The sequence below is a fragment of the Dromaius novaehollandiae genome, chromosome 12 (assembly GCF_036370855.1).
Source record: "Dromaius novaehollandiae isolate bDroNov1 chromosome 12, bDroNov1.hap1, whole genome shotgun sequence".
NCBI lineage: Eukaryota > Metazoa > Chordata > Aves > Casuariiformes > Dromaiidae > Dromaius > Dromaius novaehollandiae.
Window position 1 is genome coordinate 1,303,323 of NC_088109.1, and position 19,664 is coordinate 1,322,986.

Here is a 19,664-nt window from a genome sequence, read left to right on the forward strand (position 1 = left end):
GTAAAACCAGCATCTAGATCTGGGGTTAAAGAAGGTTTTTTCTTAGACGCCAGACTAGCATCTTCTGCCTGCAGGTGATAGCCTTCTGCTGTCACCTACACAAAGTATAGCACACTTTCAAGGAAGGATGAGATACTTAAATCCCTCGCTAGGTATCTCAACCCAAGGCACACACAATACCTGTTTTCTCACACTGGCACACTGAATTACAGCTTCTCATTTTTTATAAAAAGCTTTAGCATACAATAGGGTGCTAGAAAATGTCTGTGATGTCTGGCAACATATGGAACAGGTGCTCTGGAACATTTTGTGAACATCTGTTAGGCAGCTGTCTGCACCCAAGGGTAACTGAAGCCAGTGGCTCAGACAGCTTCTTCCAGCTTGCGTTCCTGTTCTGCACGGTGCTGGAAAGATGGCTCACTATACTCCACTACGAGTGCACACTTCCTTAAAGTAAAGGGCACCATCTCTGTTTAGAAACATTTGCCTTGATTCAAGCCTGAGAGTTTCCACAGCAGCAAGACCTCACTGAATATGTACCTTAACATGAGGTTGCTTTATCAGTACTAGCCCAGAAGATTTTCTTCCAAGCTTGTGCCCAGGAGAGCAGGGTCATCCAGTAACAGCTTTGCATTTTATAAGCGAGATGAAAATATGACACACACTGCCTAGAGAATAGCTTGGGGAAGATGAATGCTTGTGAGGCCACGTCACTCAGCCTTTTGAGTTAATTTTTGGCTTCTCTTCATCTCATTTACAAAAAGAGAAGAAAAAAGCTTGCATTGGATACAAGGTATTTTTAAACAATTCAGATGCAAACACTGTCATTTGGCACAGCTCCGAGATCCAACACAGTGAGAGAATTCATCTTCAGCAATCGCAGACCGTAAGGAATCAACCCGGCCCATCAAGGAAGGACATTTCCTGAATTGACACTAGTGAAGGGACGCATGGCAAACCCACCAGCAAGCAACTACAGCCCTAAAATCACATCGGTCCCACTGAAGAGGCTTGGCTCAAAAACTAGCTTGGGAAGAACATGCAACTCAACTTCCAGCCTGAAAAATAAGCAGAGAGAACAACTTCATCTCCTGCCTCAGAAATGTTTCAAGTTTTCATTAATGGCGGTAGTAAAGCATATTTGCTCTTCAGTCACAGATCCTGGCCTCCTCCCTAAAATGAGGCCTACATAAGTCAGCCCCTTAAGGAAATCTTGAAAGGCTACACAATCATGTAGGTAACTCCACCCAAATGCCTCCCCGCTCCACAAAGAGGACAGAACAACCATGCTATCGGAGTTGAGCGTTAGGAGGAACGCACTCATGTGGAGGAGGAAACTTTGGTGTCAGCTGTGGGTACCAAATTCTACAGCCTCAGCAGCATCACAAGTTGAGACAGATAAGCAGGTAAATGCACCACAGTAACCTGCTGCCACAAAGCCAGAGAATGTCTCAGTGCTGGTGGTGCTTATACTGAACTAGAGGACGACAGTGCCACACAGCAAGCAACTGCTGGCAGAGAAATGGAAGGTGCGATTTTGTGGTAACATGTACAGTGCTTAGCGAGATGGACTGGCAGGGGGAACTGCTCAGAGCCACAGGGGTAGCCCCACCAAACAGGCAAGAATCCACAGCGACCACTTGAGTAGCAAAGGCTCAGGGGGTAGCAAAGGCTCAGGTCTCTGGTTTGCACCAGCAGAAGGGCAAAGAAAAAAACTGGCACCTCGTAAGCAACCTCTTAGCTAGTCTTCTCCATGCTAAATAGTCCTCAGAAGTCTTCAGAGGTGCCAAGACCAGAGCCAAGAAAGTCAGTTTGGCCTAATCACCTACAGGGTAACTGCTGGCTCCAAAGCTGGAAGGATGCTGTCATCACACATTTGTGCAAGAAGCTCCAGAACTTGAGCTGCCACTCACACCCCCACACAGACTTGACAAGTAGGAACAGTCATGCTTCTTGGGCAGGCGGCCCTCAGGCTCCCAACCAGTACAAACACCTGGAACGTGGGCGGGAGGATGGGACAAGATCCTCCCAACTTGTGCAACACAAGGAAGCCATCAGTGAAGGCATCAAAATCTGGACAAGGAAAATATTTGTGCAGTAATAAAGTCAGTTTTCGGAATTGAGAGTGGCTGATAGGAACTGAAGAGAACAGCTGCTGTGCTGCTTCTCACGTGCCACTTCTCACATGCAAAGCACAGGAACCAAAGTGTGGATTTAGCAAGGGGAAAAACAACCACCTTAACCTGACTCAGGAGCAAGGCCACACACACAGACTGCACTTTCAGACTATATGCAAGGTGTCAGAGAAGAGGAAAAAGAAGAACAGCTCCTCCTTTCTTTACCCTCCACCATCTTTCAAGGAACCCTCAGAAGGAAGGGGGGGTTGGGAGGGGGCGCGGGGGAAAACAGAACACCAAAGGAAAACAAAGAGCTACCCAGCAAAGCAAAATATAAAATCTACTTGAAATTAAAAGTCAAGCAGTAAGCTTCATATACCCCTACTTTGTAAAATTACTTTTGCTGTTTTCAGAATGTGCAAAAGCATTGAATTCAGGAAGGAGAACTGGAAAAATGGCTAGAGATTCTCTAGCTCTCACACAGTGAAATGACAGTCAAGAAAATGACTTTGTCCATACAAGGAAAACATTTGTGTTGATACTTCATTGCTTTACTGCATACTCCCCCATTTAGTAAAATGATGCAGATTTGGGGGTAGAGTCAATTGGTCATCTTGGTTGCTCTTTAAAGTAATCCTCCTCAGCGAAACTATCTCAGTGCAAATTCTTGTCTTAAAAAAAAAAATCCCATCAATATTATGTTCAGACTGCTTTTGGCACTGACTGAACTAACTCAGTTTCCAATTACTCCTTCAGTTATTTCTTCAGCCCATGGTTACACAGACAATCCTTTGGACAGCTGTGCCAGCATGAGCAGCATCCTCCCAGTCCCTCTGCTGTGCTTGTACAACTGCTTGCAGCCTCTTGGTGAATCAAATTAAGGAAACGATCAAGGTTAAAAATAAACCAGCATGTTTTATATTTTTTAAGGATTACTTTTCAACGCAGGTCAGATGCCCAATCTATTGTGCAGCTGAACAAACAGTTGTTTCAGCACAAGGTGCCTGAATTGCTGATGGCTATCCTGCTGAAAGCTCATGTTTGCATTCCCCATTCACCTCTTATCTCATGGCTGCTGCAGAAGAGGATTAATTACTAAACTGAATGCACTGAGTATTTTATTGCTGCAGCTCGCAACCTGCGTGGAAGGTCTCTTTAATGAGACATAATGAGGTCACGCTGATGAGTACCCTACAAGTAAGGCATGGCTACCCAGCTCCCTTGAGCTGCTATTTGTCCTAAATTTTATGTCATTCTGCAGTCTGCACATTGAAATAAATATAAAATCATGACTAACAAAGTCACTGATGCGAACGAACAGCTTTGGGCCAAGTTCCGAAACAAATGTCTTCCAGAAATTGCATAACCATCTTGGTGATCTTCCATTCAAAAACTCAAGCTAACGCAGAGTGTAGATACTCATCGTTTTGAAGACTGTGCCATTGGGGAGTAGAAAGTCTACCTGCAGTTCTGCCAGCTCTTCAATTGCAGCTGAAAGTCAGTTTTAAGAAGGAAGTACAAAAGGAAAGATGGAAAGCCAAAATAAACACTAAGCAATGATGAAACGCTAGCGCGCTTTAGAAATAACCATGAGAGAAACAGACTGAAGGTTCTTTCCTCAAATTACCAGTTCAAACACTGCTTGAAACAAAAACAACTGAAAATACTTCCTATTTGATGGTGCTTAGCAACCTACTCAAAAGGACTCGGTTCTCAGTTCTCTGCTTTCAGCTGGTGACAGGTATCCACATCTGAACCACACACCATTATGTAAGACGTTCTCACTGAAAATAAGACACAAAAGATTGAATAACCATGAAGATTTGACTTCCAGAACAGAGTGGGAGGCATGTTAATGAAACAGCTTATGGGAAAGTTAGGCTTCTACAGTTTCTGTTGTGCCTGCTCTAGAAGGCAAGGATCTCAGGCTCCAGAGCTGTCCAGCAGCATTATTTTGTAAACGTCAAAACAGGAGGGCTCAGAAAACTAACAAAACTGGTATTTGGCAGATTCTACCTTTCGTTCCTTAACATGCATCTCAGGGTACAGTTCCATGATGGTTTAAATAAATCTAAGTCAGCACTCCTCAACACAATCCTCTCTCCTGAGTCAGCACTGGCACTCCCCTGATCCTGCTCAGAAGCTAACTTGGCCAAGGGAGGGGGAAAAAAAAAAAAAAAAAAAAAGAGAGAGGGTTCTGCCAGTGTGCCTTCCTGAACTGGTTTAGTGCCAGTGCCTAGCAAAAGGAAAGGGCAGATTCATCCTGCTGGGGTGGGAAGGACAGGCAGAAGAGTAGCAGTGCCAATTTCATTCAGCTTAAATTGAACTGCAATCACTTGTTCAGAGAAAAATCTCACCATGAGTTTAAAGAGACCCAAGTTGCTGTTCCCAACAGAAAGCTGATTCAATCCTCTCCTGCCCCCACACTCCAGCTGCCTGCTTTATGCTGGCATCAGTACGCCTGCAGGCAGCTAGATTAAGGACCTGATCTGGTAGCAAACTGAAACAGCAAGACATAAAACAAATCAAAAAAGAAAAAACCTTAGTTTTCAGCTAGATGAGGTCCCTAACAGTCCTGGACACACGGTTAAACAAGCACTAGGGCCAGAAAAAGGGAGAAGGTGTTGACCTGTGATTAAAGGCAAGGAAAGGAAAAACTTGCACTCAACTTCAAGCAACTGTTAAGCTGCACTCTTTATTCAACAGGGTAAATTTCACAACAGGACTATATACAAAAATATTTTTGTACAAGAGATGTAAATTGTACGTAAAAAACATCAGTAGTTCTAATTCTTCATGTTTTAAGTTTCCATATCATTAATATTTCAAATGCCCCATTTCACCAAAACTAAATCCATAATTTACTTACTGCTAGCATTATTTTCAGAGCAAGAGAGCTACTAAAAATACAAAAAGGAGAGTGAGAAACAGCCTGTTGTGATTAACTAGGGCATGACAAACAGTAGCAGCATGTGCAAGCAGAAGCGACAACAACATCATGCAAACAATGTTGATTCATGAACAACAAAGAATTCTTAGAAATTGCTGCCTGGGTTATGTCCAAGGCTCTCTTCACCTTAGTTAAACTACTAAAAGTCACTTCAGGAAGCCGACCACTTCTGCACAACTGAGCTTTCCTGGAAACAACAGCTGAGCAGTGAAAGAGGCTTTATGTTAGAAACCACTGCATCAGTTACTGTAAAGCGATCCATAATCAAAGGGGCTTCAGCAGTAATGCACACAATCTAAGTGTGAATACTACCCAGAATAACTGTCAGGTCAAGATACCAGAGCTCCCCGTGTGCTGTCATACCTAGAAAGGTGAAATTCTCACCAGATATGCTGCAGTGACACTAAACGTGACAGGAAGCTGAAACTAGGAATTTGTTCCCCACCTCACTACCAAAGGGGTCTTTGCGCCCTCACAGCTCCAGAAGTTGCACATCTCTCTCATGTCTGCTGGAGACCTAACACATAACCATTTGCTGCACACTGTGACACCTTAATGCTCATGATATTACAGGGTCTTTTCAGAAGAAATTCACTTATTTGTAAGATACTTTCCACGACTTCAGCCCGGCGTCATTTCCATGGGATCAACGTACAGTTTTGTTTCAGCTAGCTCTTGCCACTGCCTGCAATATATCACTCTGGACACAGCATAGATCAAACAGGGGATTCCTGGTGGGTCTAGTTTTGCCTCAAAGATACAGCAAATTCAATTTCTGCATGTAATCTTGCTGCCACTTGGAGGACAAAACACTGCAAAGAACAGTCTGGGCTACTTCCATACACAGCTCACTCCTCCAAAATTCAGAGCTGTGGCTGCTTCTCGAATACGCAGCAAGTTTCCAGCACTAACGCGTACGGACAATCTTGCACAAGAAGCAAATCTTTCCAAAGAAAACAACATGTTGATGAGCAAGTACTACCACATCTCTGTTCCAACACATCACTAGAGTATCATAAATCAGAAGCAAGTTTATCTTAATAAATCCTTGACAGCTGACACAGCCATCAAACATGGGAAGTATTTCTCTTTAAATACTAAATATAGATATTAAAGGATCTTAAAACATTAGGAAGAAATTCAGTGAAGACAACATTTAGGACTGCATTTAGGCACCTGAATTTCTCATAACTCTCCAATACAAGTAAAATGGGTACAACAGAATAAGGCAAAGGTAAACCTGCAGTGAAGCTGCACAGTGTTAAGCAGAAGCATGCAGTCATATTTAGATCAAAGCATGCTGTAAGTATCTCAGAGAGGCTGACATCTGAATAGAGTAAGGCTTGGTAGCACTGTCATATTAGACTACTGTACCATCTACACATAGCTGTCTTCTGGTATATAATCTCTGCTTGTGCAAACCTGAGATAATAGAAACGTAACCAGAGTAAAAGGTTCCTCTCCTGTCAGATGAAATATGTAAAAAAGGAGAAAAATGATCACAAAGAGGAAGAGTTTAGCACAGGGATTGTTTCTCACCCTGCAAAAGGTGACCTCCCAAAGCCTCTTTGATTCTCCTCTCCTGTAAGAGGATTAAGAATTCTACCCTCAGGAGACCTCTGCTCAGTTACTGGTCCACTGATATTACATGCTAACACTATGTCTCATCTCTTCATTCTTATCAGCAGCAAGATACTAGAAGAATTTAAAAGGTCACTGCTCAAAGATCAAGACTTTAAATGGAACCTCTAATGCAAGCAGGAAGAGCAAAGCCAACAGCGCTTGATGGAAGCTCTGCTTTGTGGCCATCACGATCAATGTACAGGCAGTCTGCTCAGTGCTTCCACGTTCAGATGCTAATTCAGCTTATCTGCACATCCAAGATGCAGGCTGCCCTAGGAAGCTGCCATTTATTCAAGCAGCAATTAAAAACTTGAGATCTTAATGTGCCCCTCCTCCCTCCCCCCCCAAAAAAAAATTAGGGGCAAGACTACTGAATATGGTTCACAGCCCCATAACTCATGCACAGACTGTACCAAACGAAAAAAAGTCTCAGAGAGCATCAAGTCCACGTGTGTTTTCAAGAAATGAGGAGCAATGCACTACAACAGCGCACTGGCATCTCAAATGGAAAACTAAGGAGTAGACTGGGTCAAATCCAATTCTATAAATTTTTTTTTTTTTTTTTTTTTTTTTTTTTTTAACACAGACCAGGAACAAGGACACAACTTTTCATTCTTTTGGTTTTGCACCTTTCCAAGGAGAGACCATTGGGGTGTTTCTTAATGGGGTCTCAATGAATTAAGTCCTTAATGACTCCTAGACCACAGTAATCAGGAAACCATCTCTCTAGCTATTTAACTGTGCACAGATGAGAAGCAGTCTGTGCTGCCATGCAGGTAAACACGTTTCCCTTTCATAATGTAATCAAAGTTAAAATGCATTATGAGTTCTGTAGTTACAAAACTGCAGAGACTAGACATTAAGAGAAACTCTAACAATCGGGAATACGCTGCCTGCAAGGGTGCAGAATCTATGTGAACAGAGGTTTTCAAGATGAGGTTAGACAAATATACAAGCTAATCCCAATGGATACAGCCAATTCTGACTTGTGACAAGTGGTAAAGTTTTCGCGGGGGGGGGGGGGAGGGGGGGCAGGGGGAAAACAGTACATGGCTAATATAACAGATCTTCTCTGATGCACCTGGAAAAACACTCCATGTTTTTGGTGGTCTATATTATAGTCTAACACTACTTGACAACAGTATTAAGACTATATAGTGCAGCAGCTAGAAAAAGCCAAAAGTATTTCAACCAACAACTGCACAGAAAAGCTACACTGTCTACCACAAAAATAACAAAAGCTATAAGGAGCTAAACCCATGAAGAAGGATTACAGAAGCTGCAAGTGCAGTGGAGGTCAAACTACATTCCTTAAGTAGTTCTGATAAAATAAGAATGACCTGCAGCTTCCTAAGAGACACCACTAACTGAAAGAAACATAAGCAGCTTGTGGTAAACTTGGATTTTTCATATCTGTTCTCAAACTCTGAATTATGAGGCTTTTAAAAAGGAAAAAAACAACTTTGATAAAAAAAATCTCAGTTGCTGCAGGTAATTGATTTCCACAGGAAGACCCACAACTAGGACAAAACAACTTCGAATTACTATTTTTAATTCTGCAGTGACAAAAAACTCAAGATAAGCATTATGTAAGACCATTAACCTCTTTGTTCATAACTGGCACCTTAATTTAGCACACTACCACATTAGGTAGCATAATCTGAATTCTTAATATTGAAGCGCAGCACTGGCTGCAGCAAGGCAATAGCAGCAATAACAAAAAGCAAAGATATCTGAAAGCAAGTGCAACATACTGAAATTTGTAATTACAGTTCCTCAGACACAAGCAGATATACCTGATCCTAAAAGCTCTAATGAAACAGTACTCTTTCCAGATCAGGAATCCCCAAAAGATTATCAGATGCTCCCTAGTGTTTTCCTTGTAGCCCTAACAAGTTGTGAAACCCAGACCTTAGTGTCATTTTGAATTTGGGGGTGGCAGGGTGGTATCACCTGTAATATCATGCACTGCTTGCCAGCACTCAGACATACTGCCGCAGAGAGCATCTCGGGAACACTGAAGAGAAATCAAAGTATGCAGTAAATCCGGACTGATGGAAAACCTCCAGAGCACCTTTTAACTAGAAAATGGGTCAAACACAGGCAAAGAGGCTGTAACCTACTGAAAATGAAATTCAGTAAGATTTTGAGCCACTGTTTCTTCTTTACAAACCAACCTCTCAGCATTCCATAAACTGCCACGGAAGATGCATGTGTAAGTCAGGTATGACTGATATCTCCAAAAGAGCCAGATGGCTACTTAAATACAGTTATGTACAATACTCCATAAACACAGATGACTCCGAATGAAAAACAAAACAATGTGAACTTGAATAGCTTACTTTCAAGTCAATCCCTCCCCCCGTCCCAGTAGAACATGCGTATCAGCCTACGCTGATAATGAGCAAGACTGATTAATTTTAACCAGACAGCCTTTTGAACACCGCCTTCCATCCAGGTCCACTGTGACACACAATGACATTCAGAAGGAAAAGACAGGCAGGTTAAAAAGCCTACTTTCAGAAGCTATCATCCTGCTGCGTGAAAAGAGCTCTCTCTATGAATCACTATTTCATCCTCACCTGGCTCCATTTACTCTTCACAGAATTCCCTGATGTGTTTGAATTTATGCTCTATCCATCCAGACAATAACGTTCCAGCTTGCATACAAGGATATTGCGGGAGACAGCGTCAAAAGCCTTGGCAAAGTTAAGCTCACTGGCCTCCACTGCTCTTCCTTATCCACAAATCTAACCATTTTATCACAGAAGGCAACGAGATGGGTCAGGCATGATTTATCCTTAGTAAATCCATACTGACTGTTCCCCATCACATTCCTCTCCTTCACGCACCTAAATATACATTCCAGAAAGACCTTCTTCATGATTGTCCCAGGGACTGAAGCGAGGCTGACCAGCCTGTAGTTCTCTGGATTGTCCTTCTGGCCTGTTTTGAGGATGAGTGCAACATTTGCCTTTGTCCTGTCAGAGACCTCCCAAGATCTCCATGACCTTTCAAAAATGACCACGGCCGCGCTACAACCTGGGCTAGCTCTCGGCAACCCTGGGTGCAAGCCTGTCAGTTCCCATGGACTCACATGGGCCAACTTCTCTCAAGTAATGCCTGTCTCAACCTTCATCCGCTGCTGGTTGTTGTCTCCTCTTTGAGCCTTACCTCTAAGCAGAGAGGCCTGGGAGACCTTGCCACTGAAAACAGAGGCAAAAAAGCATTGAACACCTCAGCCTTGTCTGCATCAGCTATCGCTAATTCAGCCACCCCATTCAGCAACACGTCCATTTTCCACATTCAGCCTTTTACTACTAAGTTAGGGGTAGAAACTACCACATACATTATCACAGGCACAGTGATAGATGCTGTCCCGAGAGAAAGTAGTTGTTTCTACAGTTCAAAGATAGAAATGCAGACTAACAAACTGAGTTTGTTCTGTCTGTGTCCCAGGTTGTTGAAGAAACCAGAGGTCTCACTGCAGGATATAAAGCCATCTCACTGGAGAGCTGCATGACCTGTTTCTAACATGCTCGGCAAAAAAGCCTCCCCTTCACAGTCAGCAGTGCTGAGTGAATTTAGCATTAGATGTCTGCTAGCTACAGAGCAAACCTAGGGCATCCTGAAAACTGTAGGAAACAGTTTCATGGAGAAACTTTTTTCAGTTTTAATTAGAAGAATTAAGACAATGGAATAAAGAACTAAGATTTTTGCCCAGGGAGATGCCAAGTATCTAGACTGCTCTAGGTGTAGAAAGGGAGATGCTTTTTGATGCCTCTGTGTTCTCATAGTCCTCATATGCATAATATCTCAGTGCATCAGATGAGGGGGGATGTCAGGAGAGAACTCAAAGATGTTCCAGTCCTCCCTGGGAGAAAGGAGAACTAAAGGACACACAACACTTGCAGCCTAGGCCATTGCTGCAGGCTTCCGGCATTGAGCAGTCATTTCGCTATGCCACGCTCACACTGCCAAAGCAGTGGCAACACCTGCTGTGTCTGAAAGCGAACATGGAAGTGTAACACAAATAAGCAAAAGTACATTTTAGCAGACTCCAGAACTCAAAAGTCTCCCCTGCCCCCTTCTGGGAACAGGTGGATTTGAAAACTGCAATGCTTATTCCAAATGAGAAAATTGTTTACTTGGGCAAATAACCAAGAGAAAAACCAGAAACAGTCCCTTCAGCAAAGGCATGGATATAATTAAGGGCATCTCTTTCATCAACAGTGACTCAGAAACTGGATTTTCCCTATCCATACACAGAAGCCACTGAGAGAAACTCATGCCTACCAGAAAACAGACTGTCAATACACTACAGCTCCACTGCTATAAACCAAGCCAATTCATTTCTCAGGTCACAAAGCAGATGCATAACGCAGACTTCCTACCCTTTACCCCAGTATCTCCACTACTTGTTTCTCTGAAACAATAAAAAAGACAATAGCAACTACACCAAAACTTATGTGATATGCATTAACTGCTCATAAAGCTTCTCCACAAGTATGGAAAACATTTTTTCAAGCTGCTGACTGAGACCTGACTTAAGCACAAGATCTTTTCGCAATGACTTGCCAGCCTCTTGTGTTTATCTCGAGATCTTAGCTACAAAAGACAAACTGAATTCATTAGGTCTAGAGGAGGTCAATTCCCTAATCTGCCTTTTCTTCACATCACTAATGATGAAAACATCATGCTGTTTGTCTCTGTGCATTTTTGCACTTCACAGCACTAAAAACAGAGTGGCCCTTTCTCTTCCCCTCCAGAATGCAGATAATCCGATGCTTTTCCTCTGGTTCTGCTTTACCTGTGTACTACTAAAGAGAAAAAACAAGCCAAAACCTTACATCTCACTCCCAGCTGCGACAAGGGGAACAGACAGACTCTCCCAGGGAATGCAGCATGGCTACTGTCAAGCATCAGTTTCATAGCTGGAAAGAGACGTGTTTCTCATTTCAAAGAGACTGACCCCACATTAGAGGACGAGGAACACTATCCACAGGGCCCACTGCGAGCATCTACTTCATGTTCTGTGCTTCCTCTCCTCTCCCTTTGCAAAGTTAGCTGCTAAGGAGCAGAAACTGGCTCCAGTACTCAGGAAGCAGCAAAAATGTTTTGTTTCCTAGGAATAAGAACACCTAGTTTTATCAAGTCTAAGAGTTATGCATGAAAGCTGAGCACAAAACTTGCCACAAAGAAACATCATAAGCAAACTAATTTCATCCTTAAGGACTTTTAAAACCAGCATTTGATTTGATCCTCCTCAAACTGACTGCAAAACAATTTTACAATTATGAGATACTATGTGCTTCAGCACCACTATGACCCATCTCCTCCTCCGATCTATACATTGCTCTGTTCCTGAGCTGTCTCAGAACTATATGGAAAGCAACAGTGTTTGATAAAGGGATTCTAAGCAATTGGCTCTGTTTTAAAGAAACTGAGGACTACAGGATCTCCGCCTTCAAGAGATCTCTAGTAATGCCCATTCAGTACAGCTCCTGCTTTTAGAAAGGGGACAAGCTTGACATCCAAACGGGCAAACAGCAGTAGCACATCCATAAGGTCTTCTCACTTGTGGCCAGAAACAAATATGTACCTTAGCCATGGCCCAAGTCCTACCTGCGCCTCTTATCATCACTAAGTCACATCACAGCAACATCCTGACCAAGGTAAGTCCTGCCAAAACTGTGTGTGATACACAGAGCACCTTTCTGAGCAAAAGCGGGTGAGCACCATGATTTTTAACACTTTGACCAAGTATGCTACCCTTCCATGTAAAATAAGGCGTTAACAGCAAGCTCTATAGCTTCATGTGATCTGGTATCTCACTACTCAAGCAGAAATCCCACATACCCAGGGATACCCCAAGGCATTTTTGCTGTCAGAACTTATTTGGCAAGTAAAGGCGGTGGGGAGGGAAATCTGCATTAGGATTTTCTCAGTCTTACCATGCAGGTAACACTGACCAATTATTTTGCTTTAGCTACGCTGTCAGCTGCCCCATGTAGAAAGAGACAATATTTGCATTTGGCAGACTCCAAACAGCATCAGGTTGTTTTACTGCACAGTGAGCTCTTGTCTGAGCACTGTTAAAACATCAGTCAGGAGAAAAAAAGCAATTCTTACATTTCTCTACTGAAGTTTAGTGCCCAGTTGATTTGGTTAAGTGCCCAGTTGATCTGGTTAAGAGATTCTTTAGATAATAATCATATATATGAGATCATTCAAATGGAAAGCAGCAAGATGTAATCAAAAAAATGAACTAGAAATGGGTTACTGGTCTTGGTGCCTCTCTTGAATATTTCAATGATGCTGGTCAAACCGCTCAGACTTGGTGTACTTCAGACATCTGCAGAACAGTCTTCAGAGAAAGAACAGCAGAACAGTCAAGTAAGCTATCTGCATACTGCTTTGCAAAGACTGCAGCTTGAGATTACTTTATTTTCCATGCTCGACTTGCATTCCAGTTCAATTTAGTCTTACCTGATAATTAAATTCTCAAGAATTTACAAGTTTGTGTCCCTGCCCATCAGCAGCTGCACTGAATTTGTTGATACAGACTAAAATTAGGGCACTGTTTGCAAGTGAACGCAGTGCTGTGTTTGGCCAAAGAACCAAACCTTTCAGCAACTTTTCTGCTTAAATGGTAGAAAGAGAAAAGGAGAATTTAGGAGTATGTCTGTTTTTACGCTCTTAGTTCCACAGAAAGACTGAAGAGCATAAGATCAAGATTATCCAAATAAATTCATTTCACTCTCGTAAACAAATTCTCATGCCAAAAGCACAAGGAACAGCTGTTATCTAGTGGTTTCTTCTGATGCAGTGCTGAGACACTGATATGAAACAGGATTTGGAGGGTTTCTTTTTAAGCAACTGAGGGTGATCAGAGAGACAGAGAAATCCAAGGCAGCCAGGTGTGCTGTGCTCCACACAATAATGCCTGTCGATGCTCAGGACACAGCCTGATTTATTGTATGAGAGAAGGGAACTGCAGGTTGCTCTACCATGCCAAGTACACACCCGTTCTGCAATAAATATAACAAGATTTGTAGGGAAGAGGTAAAAATTTTACTAGGCCACCTGATAGAGGACTCCCTTCCCCCACACAGCCCAATTTTTTTTTTACACTGCTGCTGGAAAAAAACCACAAATTCAATTGGAGAAAAAAAATGTTTTTGAGGCCATATTTTTTCCACCTAATCATGTTAAGCTTGGAAAAGTGTTGGTAGCTCATGTGCTAGTCCCACTGACAAAAAATACACTTGCAACACTGACTGCCTTCTCAATACTCCTAGCAAAATAAGCTGTATTTTAAAAGCACAGTTTTACCACTGTAACTGTATCTATCTATCTACATTAAGGGATTCCACTGGCAGAACTGCACTACGCAGGGATGAACATGCTGATTAATGCAGCTGTCCCAAGCATTTGTAGCAGAAATGACCTTATAAGCATACCCACAGGACGTTAAAGCCACGTAATCGCACTGCAAATCCATGCCCCCTACTTGATACCAGTTTAATTTTCCTAAGCAGATGACCCCTAAGGGTCACAGGCAAGAAAAGATGAGCTATAACTTCCCAACTTGACACCTCTTCATTCTGAATTTTTCCATGAGAAAGTACTATCAATCTAAGGTACATTTCCATATACAGTCAACCTACTAAAAATAGAGAGGAGAAGGAAAGAGAAAAATCTGGGCAATTTACTTGTGAGATTGACCTCAATGTTAGGAAAAATCTCAGTGAAGATACTGCAAGAAAGTAAACAAAGCCATGGAAGCACACAGATAAAAAGCAACAGGCAGCAGTTTGTCTGACATGAGCTACAACCATAAGAGAACTTCAGACAAGGGTACGCTCAAATCCCTAGCTGACACTGAGAAATCCAACATGGCAAAACATACATGACATAACACTTAAGGTCACGGAAGGGATTTTGATCAAGGCCTTTCATTATGCCTGTTACCCTTGTAGGGAGCAGCAAAAAGTCTGTAAGACTCCCAATCACTCATGCTGAAAATCTTAAGGCTGTTGCAGTACCTCAGGGTGTTTTGTGGCTTGCAGCATGCTCTGGTTATTTTCTCAGAATAAGAGCAGAATGAGTCAGGTAGCCAGTTGCAAGCTTGACAAGATGCTACCTGTTTTGAAGGGCAAAAAAACCAAAATCTGTCTTTTAAAACTTCTGCAAGATCATTTTACCAGAACCAGAAGCCAGCACTGCCATCCTTTGGTGTTTTCTTCTAGCAAAGCACAGACTTTCCAGTGATCCAATGCAGCATGGGCTATGTAAAAAGAAGTATGCAAGGAGAAGGGAGCCTCCAGCTGCCAAAGAAACAGCCCCTGCACACGCTTCTATTGCTTCAAGCTCCTTCCAAAGGGAAGGGTCCTTTAATACTCCAGATCTTCATCATTTCTTTGCTTATACCATACACTGACACTGGATTAGTACACCTCTCAGAATACTCTACCACATCAGCCAGTTCTATCCTGGCTTGAAACGAGACACTCCTCCTTTTCCAATAAGGTGAAAATTTAGATAAATGAAACATATATTTAACTTCCCATTCACTGCAACAGCCCCAAACAAGTTCTTAAATACTCTGCAAGTCAAAGATTTCCAGATCTCTCATTTGGATGCTAAGCTATTCAAGCAGAGCTCAAAGCTCTTCCCAACAGGCTTTCTAGAATGCCAGTTACAATGACTGAGTCCACTAAGTAACAATGGCACAAAACCAAAACAAAATTGTACGTTAAATCTGATCCACTCTCAAACTGGCTTGTATCTATTTAAGTGCAACATCTGTATATAAATGGTTTTTGCCCTATACTGCTAAAAAGGCACAGCACACTTCCTTTTGAAGACACAGATTGTGACAACTTTGCTTTTAGTAACATGTCTGTCTCAAACGCATAAAAGCTTCACACCTTGATTCTTCACACCTTCAGTTCCTCTAAAGACACTGGGACAGTGTGTTATAGCTTCTGCAAAACATTAGTCTGTCATATCACATGTATTCCCGCAGCCATCTGTGTTATGAGGGGTCCAATAAATCATGGGCCAAACGTAGCTGGTGAAAGCAAATTTGTTTTTATTTAATTTTCCTCAGTTCAATACAGTTTGATAACAAGTGGCATAAATGTAGCCTCTCAGTCTGGAAGACACAACCTAATGAACACTATAGGGAACAAATAATATATAGTTCTCTTCTAAGATCGTAAGAAAACTGCCAACAAAAGCAAAACAAACGATAAAAACTGCTTTGTACTCAGGAAAGAGTCAACCTGGAAACTCACTACCACAAGATACTGAGCTTATCAGGATTTTTTTTTTTTTTTAAAACGTTTGCGTTTTCTTCTCATTGTCACACTACAATATGATGGAGTACAAGAAACACACAGTTTGGAAACACTTCGCAGTCTAACTTGTAACCTGTAACTGCCAGGTTTGAGGAAGGTACTTAAACTGCAGTGAATAAAGCTCATGGTTTACTTTTGCCTGGTGAATGATACATCTAATACCATTTAACAGTTTAACTAAGAATATTCAAGTCAAGCTGCACTTGCGAATCAGAATCAAGTTTTTAAAAGATTGTTTTTTGTCATCAGATGAACCAAATTATCAGTAGCATCTATGTATTCAGCTGCTCAAATACATGTAAGAGCTTCAGTTTTAAGAATGCTACATGACTAATCCACAGAACACAGGAGCAGAAATACCTGTGATCTTACTCAAGATTAAGAATAATGAAGGAAAAAGTTTTCTGGAGAAAAAGAGAAGTCCAGAGTGTTGATATTAAAGAGGGAAAAATATCAGTGTGCATAGCTCCTAAGATCATTCAGATGAAGCACAGTGCAAAACAGTGCTATTATTCAGTCTGACTAAAGAAGTTAGAGGTTTCCACTCAGTTCTGTAAAAATAAAAGATGCTTAACACACACCTGAGTAGTACTTACTGATTTGAATATGAGTAGTACTTACTGATTTGAATATAGTTACCTTCAGATTTTAATAAGTATGTTCAGGCACACACTTTTGGAAAAAACTAAAAAATTCAGATCTGAGTTACACAAAGATTTACCCCTAGCCAAAGAAGATGCCACTTGCACAGCATGAGAAAAGACACATTACTCAATCCAAATAGGAAATCTGAAATGGTCTGCTTCATTTCCTTATTTGCAAATGTAAGTAAGTACATCCATAATCACCTTGAATACGGCCATGTTTAATCCACGCAAAATCTATATATTCATGATTAACTTCGTGTGGTTTTTTGGGTGGAGATGGATTGTTTTGGGGGCAGGGCATGGGGTTTTCTTTGCTTTTGTTATTTGGGTTTTAAGGTTTTGTTTAAGAAACTAGTTAAGAAAAAAGCCTGCATGTGCAGTTTTTCAACACAAACTGAGCTTCAGACTGCCTTAACAATCCTTGTAAAAGATTTTTAAAACCCAAGTTAGGTCTTTTTCTTCCCCTGGATTTCTGGAATAAGAGTCTATAGCCATGAAGCAGACAAGTATACCAACTCAGAATTGCCATGGAGCTTTACACAGGTAGACTGCAGTTCAGAAAAGCATGACATTCCTTCCACTAGGCAGCAAATGTTGTGATGGCCTTCCAAAGCTCCAGAACTTAACTAATTACATTTACAATCCACAATAGTACTCAAACCAACACGAGAGCACAATTATACCTCATATTCTACAATAGCTCCAACGCTCTCACTGAAATTACTTTTCGGTTTGAATCTGCCATTGACTAAGTAGGCCCCAGTCTTCTCTCCCGAATCCTTCCTGCTTTAAATAACTCACTGACATCTGTATAGACCATTGCACTGATTTTACCGCTCAAAGCCACTCATCACCTATAGCTCAGTGTAATGAGATCATGACTGCCTCCCCACATGTGCTTAAGCTGCTTAGACAGTACTGTCAAAGGAAGCAGAGCAAACAAACAGCCATAATAGCTTCGTGTGCCTTTCCAAGACTTCTAAACTCACTTTTTGATATCAAAATATTGTCAGGTATTTCAACAGTGGATAATTTTAATCTGAATTAAAGCTTACACGATATTTTGCACAAATGCACTCCGACAGTTTAAAAGAGGGGGAAATGCAATGCAGCATAAAACTACAAAAAAAGAAAGAAATCTGGAAGCAATGTCACAGCAAAATATATTAGATATACAATAGTTCGTCCTTAAATCAGCACTTCTATCTAACAGAAGTCAGCTATGATAAAGTCACAGAAGCATCACATGCTAAGATGATACTGCATTGCTCCTCTTCCTACCACAGGGAAGTAGCTGGGAAACTTGGTATCTTTGATCACTACCTACTGCACTTCAAACCAGCAAAGGCCTTTAGTTCCACAGATCAGGGACTTCCCAACCACAAAAAAGTGATCTATGCAGCATAACTGCTATCTAAAAATATCACCTCTCCAAAAAATGAGGTCAATTCAAGTTTATCAGCAAAGAAATAGTTATGTCACAGGTACAAGCGAGTCATATCTTTGTTGATCAAGAATTGGGGGAAAAATCGGTGCGGCAGAGTTTCTTCCAAATGCAGCACAGCACAAAGGAACTCTTCAGCCTGAAAGACTATCAAGTCAGCACAATCAAGCCAGACTATCACCTTCCATCAAACTAAACTCAAAATAGAAAGGGGGAAGAGGGGCAGAAAAAGTAAATAAATAAAAGGCAGTGAATTGAGTTCTGAAGTCTAAGATAATTTAGCTACAATTCAACCATCTAAAGGGCCAGAACTGCTAAAGCGTAACAGAATTACTCTCCGAATCATGGAAGCTTAGTTGATATTATAAAGAGTTGACACTGATTTGATTAAAAGAAGTTAACAAATATAAAACAAGACCACACTTTTCACTCTGTTTTCGTGCATTTACTTGGGTGTTCCTGTAGTTTCCTCTAAAGATGACAGCATGCTGCTCACAAACCATACTTGTATATACTTATTGAAGAGTAAAATTATGAAGTAAGAGGTAAAAACAAAAAGTGAGTATCTCTTTGCATGCTATTTAATGTAGCTGCAGAGGTACTGTGGGCAAAACAGGAAAGTTACCTTGAAGAAGTCATCCAAGTTCTTTCTGTTGAACAGTCACTGGAATATGGAGCCGACCTCGCACAATCAAGAGGGAGCAGGCTGCCAGAAGCAAGTCAGCCTGAAAGACGTTGCATGGAAATGAGTTAGCAAATACCAAATTAGCTTTCGTTTCATTAGATCTTTACCTGCTTCATAATACTACCAACTCAGACCATTGGAGACCATGCTCTCCTCAAGTCCAGAATTCATAGCAAGCTCTTTTAAGGACACAAATGCTCTCACACACTTCTCAAGGCTCTGACAGAGCTCTTTACAAAATTTACTACTATGGCTGAAGAGACCACTGCCCACAACTGCTTCCCCCACCCCTCAGCTGAAGACTACCAACAAGCAGGTGGAGCAAAACAGGATGTGCTCTTCACCTGGCCTGGTTCACAGGCCAGTGCACTCATGGATATTAACAATGAAGAAAGGTTGAAGCATAGTATATGAAACTGTGGCAGCTGAGCAGGCACTGCTGTAGTTTCTAATATCAGGGAGGTAACTTTTGGCAAAGAAGCAAGACAGCTGGTGGAAGAGATAACCTTTCTAACTACAAAAGATAAATCAGAGAGAGCTTATCTATCAGAGCTCTCAATCACATGTCACAACATCCTACCAGGACAAGGATATTACATCTCATAACCTTTCTTACTGCTTTTATCAGATTTGGTTGACACAGTTCTTCTACTAATATAATTATGGCAACTAGGCACCTGTTATTTTGTAACAGAAATAACTGCACCAATGTTAACAGTTGCACGGATACCATTATATTGATAATAGAGGCACTCTGTAGTAGCAAAGCTTGTTCCTTTACCCCCAGAGAAGGAGACAGAATCATTGTTGTGAATGAAATCGACCACATACTG

The 19,664-nt window shown here is 41.5% G+C and overlaps 1 protein-coding gene across 7 annotated transcripts in view; it reads right to left on the reverse strand.

The window, feature by feature from the left end:
* Positions 1-19,664, reverse strand: part of IP6K1 (inositol hexakisphosphate kinase 1) — a 42,196-nt gene that overhangs the window by 17,700 nt on the left and 4,832 nt on the right. For 5 of the 7 annotated variants that reach the window (XM_026106600.2, XM_064518591.1, XM_064518592.1 and 2 more), the window contains exon 3: positions 18,772-18,871. The exons of the other annotated variants lie outside the window; for them this stretch is intronic. The gene's annotated coding sequence lies outside the window, so the exon portion shown is untranslated. The remainder of the gene's footprint in view (positions 1-18,771; positions 18,872-19,664) is intronic. 7 annotated transcript variants of the gene reach the window in all.